The 9,862-nt window shown below is 45.7% G+C and overlaps 1 protein-coding gene across 5 annotated transcripts in view; it reads left to right on the top strand.

Annotated features, from left to right (window-relative positions):
• The window catches only part of MEIS1 (Meis homeobox 1), a 105,144-nt gene that overhangs the window by 26,808 nt on the left and 68,474 nt on the right, over window positions 1–9,862 (top strand). The window lies entirely within an intron of this gene.

Raw genomic sequence — 9,862 nt, 5'->3', positions numbered from 1 at the left:
ATGCTAACATTTCAAAGATGCCATCAGAGCTTTGTTGCGTATAAAGAAGAGCTGCTAGCTGGCCCACTTTACTAAATCCTGAGCAGTACTTTTATTTACTTTTTTTTTTAAACTCAATTCCAATTTACGTGGATGCAAAAATGTTTTGTTTGAGTGCCAAGCCAAACAGAGTAACCAATGTAGCAGGACGAGTATGAAATGAGTTTGGTGCAACTGAAGTGGGGTGTACTGCAAGTAATCAGCGCTGTCTTAGGAGGTCCAAAGTTTAAAAAGCTGAAGTTCCATGGTTTTTCTTTTTTTTTTCTTTTTTTTTTCTGAGAAGCTGTTTAAATGCTTCATACTTTTTTTTCTGAAGAGACCAACTGCAGTGGATTTAGCGTTAATTTAATGCAATTAAAATTTAAAAAGGATCCTTAATCTGAATATAAAAGGGAGTGCTTTATTGAAGTTGACTCTGAACTCAGAATAGGTATATACTTTTAAATTTGGTTTTATGATCGTGTTTCGTTCAAGTGCTGTTAGACAACAAAGGAATTGTGTTTCCAAAAAAAGGTTGAGCAGTACTGATTAGCACGGCAAAGGCTGCGTTTAACAAGATTAGTTTTTAAACTAAACCAGTATATTTTAATTTTTTATACGCATGGACGTAACTTACATTGTGAATAACATCTCTTTATAGAATTTTAAGTATTTGAGACACTTTATTGTTTAAAGAAAATTTGCTGACTTCATCGCAAGTATAGCCTAGTAAAAATGGGGCCTGGAATAGTAAACTGTTGCAGAGCTGAGGCACAAACTGGTAACCTTCTGACCTCTGACTTTTACTGGAAAATGATATGCAACATAAATTCAAGGGGCCTTTTTTCTTTCAAGTATGTATACATATATATTCTAGTGGTGCTGTTCACAATGCTGCAGCTGAAGTGGTGTCAGCATGTTCATTAGAGCCTCTCACTTTCGAGGCAAACTTTAAACCCCCGAGTTTTTTCAGGGCGAAAAAAGTTGCTACAGAAACACGCTTTGAACTAAAACCTGGCGTTCGGAGGGAGTTTTTGGGCTGGGACAGGGCTGCTCTTTTGTTCGACGGATGTGCTGTGTTTATGTGTGGACGTGCCTGCACCAAACGGCTGTGGGGAGGCTTTGCAGCATGCTCCCGAACCGCTCGGGCGCTTTGGAAATGGAGCTGCTCAGTTCCTTGTGTACTTTTTAAGGTTTGAAGGCTTTGTTTTCTCCTAAATGTGGCGTTTTATTAGTCTGGAGTGCCAGGCGTAGCTGATACTTTACTACCATCATGGTTTGCTCCTAGCAAGGTGCGTGCTGTGAACTCGGACAGGAAGGGTTTTTGGAAGGGACCGTGGACTTGAGAGACTCGTGCCCCATCAGATATCCACGGGAGGGCTGTCAGCAATGCTTCTGAAACTTTAACCCAAATCCTGTGGCAGTTTTTATTGAGGCTAGATTTGCTGCGAGGGCTCAGTAAAAGGCATTTTGTGAAGAAGGCTCATTGCATTAAAACTTTAGGAAGGAGTAAACAAGGGGGAATTTGCTAGCTAGGGCTCTTGGGAAAGAAGTTTTGGAAACGAGAGCCTGCCCAGTGGTTCTCTGTCTCTGGACTTGCCTTCTGGCCACTTGCCACCCATGGGAAATGCCCTTTTCTTCTTTTCTGAGAAATGGGGATGAGGGAAGAGTAGCTGTGGTCTTGCTGAGCTTTGCTTTGCGTTCGGTTTGCTCTAAGCCCCCTGAAGGCTGAGATTTGGAGGGAATCTCATTTGCTTAAGTGCACCCGTGCCCCCTATATACACCTTGTGTAAAAAAAAAAAAAAAAAAAAAAAAAAGCACGTTTTTATCTGTGTTGCGCAGGAAAGAAGTCAAAGTAATCCTGAGAGACCAGAAGGGAAAAGAAGAAAAAACAGCAGACACCCTGCCCTTCCCTAGCCGCCTTTTGGTTCAAAATGCCATGATTTCCAGGCTTTTTTTTCAGAGGCTTGGCAACACGGTAGCCAAAAGCACACATAGGCCTCTGCCAGCTGCTGCTTTTCGGGGCAGAAAATCAGCAGGTACCATGGCACTGGCTGATGTACAGCAGCCAGGTGATGGTGCAGGCTGAGGATCCACCTGGCCCTTCCAGGGAGCGCAGGATTTAACCCGGGATGCAGTGGCTGCACACTGCGTATGGTGGGCTGCCCTGGTTTTAGGAGTTTGCAGAAGTTCCTTTTGGTGCCATCATCCCAGAACACATTTGCTGTCTGTGGAGATGCATGAGGTGGGGGTGACTTCGCCTGGGTTTTGGTGGGCTTCACAGATGGTTGTTTAAAACCATTTTTCCCAGCTGCAAGCAATGGTTGTGGCCATACCGGGCATCAGAGAAGGGACACAGCCTTACCCCAGACTGTATTAAAGTCTGTTTTGGGACTTTCTGGAAGGTTTTCTCCTCTACCTGATACATCACCGCTCTTAATCCCCGCAGAGTGCATTTTTAACCTCTCGATGGCTGTGTACAAAACACATGGAGCAACGCAAGCAGGAGAGGCTCCCTTTCCTGTGAGCACGTTCAAGTCTTGTTTAAAGCATAAATGCATTTACTTAGTAGGTAGCAACGACTCCCAGCTGCTTCAATCTATTGGAGAAATCCATATTTAGCTGCCAGGGAGCCGTTCTGAAGCCGTGTGCCACTGAACAGCAGGACATGTTATTGCATAGCACATTGACACAGCCTCTTATAAAGGGCCGGTATTGTGGCATCGAGGCGGATAGCTCTAGTACAGGAATGCAGAATAATGTTATGGAAAAGTTTCTAGGGCTGCCTTCCCATTGCTCTGAGCTCATTGTGAAGGGCCTGCGGAGGTCTGCTTCGAAATGGTGCAAAGGGAACCAAATTTACCCAGCGGAGAAATAACCTGCAAAATTCTATTAAAAAAAAAAAGAAGGCAGCAAGTTCTTAGGTCTAGTCGGGCGATGCAGCACCGGCTTGTTTTATTGCAGGTTCTTTCGGAGAGCCCTGTTTGTTTTAACAGATCTATTCTGCTTGTTTTTCCAAGAAGTCTGGCCAGAAGGATGCTGAACAAAGCCCTGGTACAGTCACTTCTGATCCAGAGTGGGGCCCTTTAATGCCCGTGTTTAGCTCTCCTTCACCACTTAAAAGAGAGACAAAAATCCACCAGCGTCTCCTTTTTGTGCGTATTGTTTCTTTTCCATTTTTTTTGTGTGCGAGCCTCAGCCCCGGCTCAAAACATTTTTTTAACCTCCCCAATCATCGCTGCTCTTTCAAGCGGCGGGTGGAAAGCGGCGATATTTCTTTATCAAAATGTATCAATGGCTGCAATGTTTTTCAGGCCTTTTGTGGGACTTCGGGCAACCGATAGGCAAAAGGCAATCCCGTTTATTATTGCAGGGAATCTCAAGGCAGTTGTTTGGAGCCGGCGAAGGCAGGCGGCAGGGCCGGGCGGCGGGGGAGAGAAGGGCCACATTATGTTCCAGATGACTGAGCAACGATTTATATACCCGCTCGCCTTTTTACATGGGGAAGAAAAGTAATAAGAGTGCCGAGGCAGGCATTTGAAGCGGTCAGATGGCCGATGACTAATGGGATAGGTGGGCAGGAGCCCTCGGATTGGGCGTCTTAATGAGCACATTTCGCACCGCGTTCGGGCTGCAGTTCCCCTTCACCTTTGCCCTTTATTGACCGAACCGACACTTCATTTTTCACATACTTCCAATTATGGCTTAGCTTAAGTGTCGCCCTGCCTCCTTTATTTCTTGCCCGCGAACGGCTCGAGAAGGGGCCGAGGCCGCGGAAGATATTTTAATTTGAAAAACTGCCGTGGCCAGCCGGGTTTAGGGTGTAACCTGAAACTGCTGTCACTTCGCAGTTTCGGGCGACGAAAACAAAAGTTTGTACATTGCTTGTTTAGCCCTTTTCGTGTGGTTCGGAGGGGTGGGCTTGGTTTGCAGCGGGACAGGTGCTGGTGGCAGGAGTCTGCTCGGGGAGGTAACCCAGGAGCAGGAGCTGTGCCGTGCTCCATCAGCATGGGTGGCTTGAAGGACGTGTCCACACTCGTGCAGCTTCTGCTCCACAGACCTCTTGTAGGGCGATGCCCGGAGATGTGCTCCGGCTGGCTGACGCACTGCACTCTCTTTATGGACCGGAGGAAGGCAAAGCTTAAAGGTTCTCAAGCCTTGGACCATTGTGCGGCAGCATTTGTTGTTTTGGTCGTATTTAATGCATGACTGTGTGCTGCAGCGTGGCCGGGCTGTGAGGCTCTGCCAGGCGGCTGCAGACGCTGCCGGTGGAGGCGCAGGCAGGTGGCATGGAGGGGAGGACAAATCTCCAGCTCTACTCCCTGCAGGGCCGCGATGGATGCTGTGCAGCCCGAGATTTGTGTGCTCCCACATCAGCTTTTGCATGCAGGATCCTTCCAGCGTGGAAACGCCTGTTTGCTTTTGCAGTGCTTTGGGGGTTTCCGAGCGTGCGGTTTTCCGACCGAACGCGAGCTCTGTCGGAAGCAGGCCCAGTAAGTCGTGCTCGCATCAGGTGGGTGGCTTGAGGAACAAACCAGCTGCTGTTAGACCTAACTTCCTGGCGGCGCTGCTGGGTTTTGCAGCGTGCCTCTCGCCACCCGGCTTTGTCACACCAAGTTTGCATGAATAATAAGTGGGCACGTCACCTGTGTGCCAGCGGTGCTCGCTTTGCATTTAAATACAGGGAAAGTGTAGGGACAATTATTTACATCCAAACAGAGGTCCCTAAAACACAGAAGTATTTATCTCAAAAAATGTATGAACTATTACCTCCTTTATTATGTAGCCCTCTGGCACAGTAATGGCATGGCATATTTTTACTATAATATGGTAATAAAAGAATATGTAAAAGGCAGACAAAGGTTCTGTCTTTTCACTAAGGTGACCCCTGTTACCAAGTAACTGCTTTACTTATGAGCTTATTAAAAACTCAAAAAATGAGCTTTTCATACTTCACAGGCATTGATGTGAAAATGAGCTGTCCTGTGAGTAGTTTTCTTGATCATTTTTAGAACAATTGATTAGCCAAAGAGCCGCTGTCATTAGTTGACATTGACTGATAGCAATTTGTCACAAGCTCCGAAGGTCAGCCAGGCAGTGGAAGCTTCGGCTTGTCTTTGATTGACCTTTTCTGATGCCATTATCATGCGATCGGTTAGACTGGATGTGACCCTCGATTGGAAAAGACAGGGCATTAGTCAACAGGGGCTGTTCCCGGTATTTTTTCCCGGTGGTGTAGATATTGTGAATCACGAATTAAGCCTAATAGGCTTGTTTTTAAAAGGAGCAGCAGCAGGATCAGTTTTCTCTCCGAGGCTCTGCCATCCCGTTTGCCTCTCTTGCTTTTCCACCAAGTGGGCTGCGCTTGTTTTGCTTTGGATCAGCGTGAGCACCTGTGCCTCTTCGTTTGACATGAGATTAAAAAAAAAATAAATAAACAACACAAAACATTTACATGCACGGGCTTGGTAATTTTGAGCAGGGAACTCGAAGGATGGGTCTCCGGGTTTGAGGCTGTTCGTGTAGGTGCACATTCTTCAGCAGCACCAGCATTAATTATTTTTATCTCCTCAAAATCATGTTTTATTTTTTAACAGTGATTGAGTGGTTGAGGATTATGCTCATAACAACACGATGTCAATTTATCATTCTGCTCTAAAGCCGGAGGGCGTGAAACTGTTTTTTTCTTCCTTCTGTGGTTTGTTTTTTTTTTTCTTTTTTTTTTTTTTTTGGTCTCATCAGCCCGATTCAGCTGCTGAAGTTGGATTTTGGCAGCATTAAGCCTCTGTGCTGCAGCTAGGTAGGGTTTCACTTCCAGTGTGGTGCATGGGGGAGAGTGCTCGTTTCGAAGCGTGTGCTGTGATTTGAGCATCAATCTGTTCCCGGTGCCAGGATTTATTTTAATCGTTCACATTAGCTCTGAACGTCTGTTATTAACAGGCGTTTGCCGTTCAGATTTGGCAAAACTAACTCAAATACTTACCAATATTGCTTGTTTTGCCTAAATGATGGGTAACACAGTCATAAACTGATTCCTTTCCTTGTAAAAACCTCCCTTCCTCCCATTTGCCTGTCGGGGAAACGTGAATATCTCCATGTAAGCACCAACTTGTTTTTCAGGTCAGCCCCCAAAGATAATAAGCAGTTCAAAACCAGCACAAATGTTTCAGCACACTTTAAGGTGACTTTCAGCCTTCCCTAAGTGGAAAAGCTTCAGGCCAGGAGGGGAGCAGAGCTGATCACGGGAGGAGGCAGATCCTCCAGGCTGAAGCTATTGCCTTCCTCGGCACAGCAAAAGGAGGGAGAAGGACATAGGGAACTGCTTACCTTTAAAGTGGCTGTGGAAATACAAATATTCCTCACTTCTCAGCCCATTGGTATTCATATGCTGAAGTCCTTTTTCTTTTTTTTGGGTGGGGAGCAAGAGACCTAACATTAGAAATGTCTATCCCATGAGACATCCATGTGGCCATGCACAAGTCTATGTGTACATAGCCATGTACATAAGGACGTGGTCCTGACCCTCAACCAGACATCCCATCAGCTTGTACAGATCCCAAAGGTGTTACTGCATGGCCCAAGTGCATTTTGGATTAATTTATTTCTTGAATGCACCAAAACTCTGGTGAAGCAGCAGGGAACAGCGGTGGGAAATACCACGTTGCTAAATCTCATCTTGAGCTGTCCCCTACCATCTTGCTTTCCTTCTTGGATGGGATAGTGGAGAGGATTTTGATCGCAAGTGGTTGCGGAAACAGATTTTTGGTTCCCAAGATACCCCTTTTTTTTTTAGCAATACTTGAGTCGTGTGTATTGAAGATCAGTTTGATATGATTGCGTTTAGAAAACGTGTTGCTTTTATTCTGTTGTGCTTTTTTCCCTACATATCCTGGGTGTGCTCCCACAGCTCGTGGTGGCTCCTGAAGCCAATGAGCTTCCCATATGGCCCCCACGCTTTCCATGGGGACTGGTCCGGTCCCCATTTGCCTCTTTCAAATTTTGTTGACATCAGTTGGGTCTTTTGCTGTCCGATGCCGGCCGAACGCGACTTTCTGGTGTGTGTCATTGACCTCTGTAAATCAGAGGTTAAGAAAGCAAAGTGGTGTTCCCGAAATGGCCTCCGCTTTTGAGAAACATTTTATTGCAATGACTCTAAACCCGTACCCAGGCATTGTTTCTGGATTAGTGATGCAACAGGGTGCGGCCTTTGGCTGCTTTGTGTAAACCTTTTTTTTTTTTTTTTTTTTTTTTACCTTTCACGTGAAATGCTGGGAGGGGGAGAAAATAAGATGACTAAGGTTGGAAGAGTAGTCTTTAAAGTAATGCATCGGGGATGAAGCCAGAGCTTATCCTGCGATGCAAGAACGAGGGGTGCGTGTTCACCAAAGCCTTCCAGAGCATTAGTGGCTTTAAAAGAAACAAAAAGATGGCTCACCTTTTACATATTGGACAAACTCTATTGCTACAGCGCGCTGTGGAGGTCAGCAGGGGTCAAACGGAGATTAGACAAAATTCATGGAAAAATAGGCCCTTCTGTAGCTATTAAAAACCACGGCGCAGATGCCAGTGCTGGCTCGGGAACTGGCCCGTGGCACAGCCAGTTCTGTCCAGCCCCGCTTTGTGCATGGCTTTTCTACACACCCATAATTGCTGCCATGAGAGACGGACACGAGATTGATCTGCTCTGGTTTCTACGTTAATTTTTTATTTATTTATTTTTTAATTCGGGATGTAAGATACCCACTGATTTTTATTTATTTGTTTATTTATTTATTTACTCGATTTTTGATGAGTCTCGCTAACGCCAGCGTGCTTTAGTTGCTAAGAACTAGAAAGTAAGACGTAGTTTGTATTTCCTCGCCCTTATTACCCCGGTGGTGGGAATGGTTTGACAATATTCATTCACATTTGACAGGCGATTGCTTCTGTAAATGAATGCACTCAAATCATAATTGTTGCAACAGAATTGTTTGATTACCTGGCAGTAGCCTCTTTCTCTGTGATAGCTTTTGGATCACCTGTTTGCTGAGAGCATTTGACAGTCCTCATGTTTATTACCCAATTGAATGTCAGTAGCAATTGCAGCTAAAGATAAACGAAAATGCAAGTACTTGTTGACCTTGACTTTTTTCCACAAGATATTGGACTTGATGGCTCTATTGCTGTTGAACTGATAAGAGTTATAAACAGTAGTTTAAGGAAAATGTTTTATTCCCAGAGGAAAATACCACATTGCTGTGGGAAATGGCATCTGACTCGCGCTCTCTGCCAAATTTGCTTGGTTCACCTTCACTTAGGCTGTGGGAAAATAAAATAAAAATTTCCCCTTTTACGACTTTAATATCTCGGCAAACATGAATTCCTGTGCTCTTTGTAAAGTTTTGTTGGCAGGCTGCTCAAACAGCATAAAGCAAGCGCGAGCCCTCTCCGTGTTTTATGACGTGCTATAATGAGGATTCTCAATTCTTCCTCATTTTCGGGCTGATTTGATAATTACAGGGAGGGAGCAGAGCTTTCTCCTCCTGTTCCGTGGGAAGCTGAATGTGTCTGTAAGCGGCGCGGGTCAGGAAATGGGTGGCTGCAGGCACGGGGTAGGAGCGGGGTCTCCGCAGGCGGTGTGGGGCTGTGCTGCTGGGAGTGCAGCCCGGGGACTGAGACGGAAAACAGGGGATGATGATGCTTTTTAGGCAGTGTCCCAGGTGTGTCCCCTTGTGATTTTGGGGAGGAATTGGCCAGCTTGGTGTTGTATGACCCAGCCGCGTTAGTGGGACAGGAGGGATCATCCTGCTGCCCTGGCACATCTCACTGCCGTACCCCCCCTACTCCCTTTATTATTATTTTCTTCTTCATTTCTAATCCTGCTCCAGTGTGAAACCTGAAGGGAAGCCTTCAATGGGAACTGGAGCAGGCAATAGGCTTTGAGATCTTCCGGGATGAAAGTCATTGTATAAACATAATGCGGAAAGAGCACAAAGGAGCATGGAATTACATTGTTTAAAACATAAGTCCTTCTTGTATCAGAAACTGCTCTGATAAACTCTGTACAGTGTTGCAGGAGCTTGTTAAAGCACAGAAATACAGGATTAAGCAGTGCTGTAACAGTTAGCAGAGTCAGAGTAGTAATCTTATTGCATTGTATTTTTTTTTTAGGTAAGATTAAGCCGGCATTACATTATATGTTTGTGGGCGAGGGGGCATTCTTTCAGGGATTAATTAACAGGATCAACGCTATAAGATGCTGACATCATTTTTTTCTAAGCACATTGATGCACACGCGCCTTTTTTTTTTTTTTTTTTTCTTTTTTGAATTCATGAATGAGAAGGGGACCTTCCTGGGTGATCGGGGTGGCTCTCGCTGCACCACGGCACCTCATCGGGGTGCAATTCATCGGGGACCATTTTGCGCTGGCGTGGGGACCCCACAGTCAGTGCCATGCAAAATATCAGAGGAGAGACCAAAGCAGCGTCCCATCAGGGCGAGCACTGTTTCCCCGCAGCCCTCTGGCACCCTTTGGCACCCTGTGGCTTGGGAACTTCCTCATCGCCAGGTGGTAGCTCGTGTTTAATAGCCACGGATGAGATATGTGTGTGTTTATTTTCTTCCTCATATGTCTGTGAGCGGCAAAAACCTCACGTGGAGGTTGCAGGCAGTTTTTTGTGGTTGGTCTTCGCAGAAGCACAACGTGGAGGTGTTGGAAAGAAGAAGAAATAACCATACAAGCAATTAAAAATGTAGCAGGGGCGGCCTTTTCATCTACTCCTCAGTCCTTTGTTTTTCTGTGGCTGTTGCTGTGCCACAGGAGAGAAATGGCTCTTGCAGCCCTGAATGTTGTACGGTCTCGGG

This window comes from Anas platyrhynchos, chromosome 3 (genome assembly GCF_047663525.1).
Source record: "Anas platyrhynchos isolate ZD024472 breed Pekin duck chromosome 3, IASCAAS_PekinDuck_T2T, whole genome shotgun sequence".
Classification (NCBI taxonomy): domain Eukaryota; kingdom Metazoa; phylum Chordata; class Aves; order Anseriformes; family Anatidae; genus Anas; species Anas platyrhynchos.
This window is presented reverse-complemented; position numbering and strand designations above follow the sequence as displayed.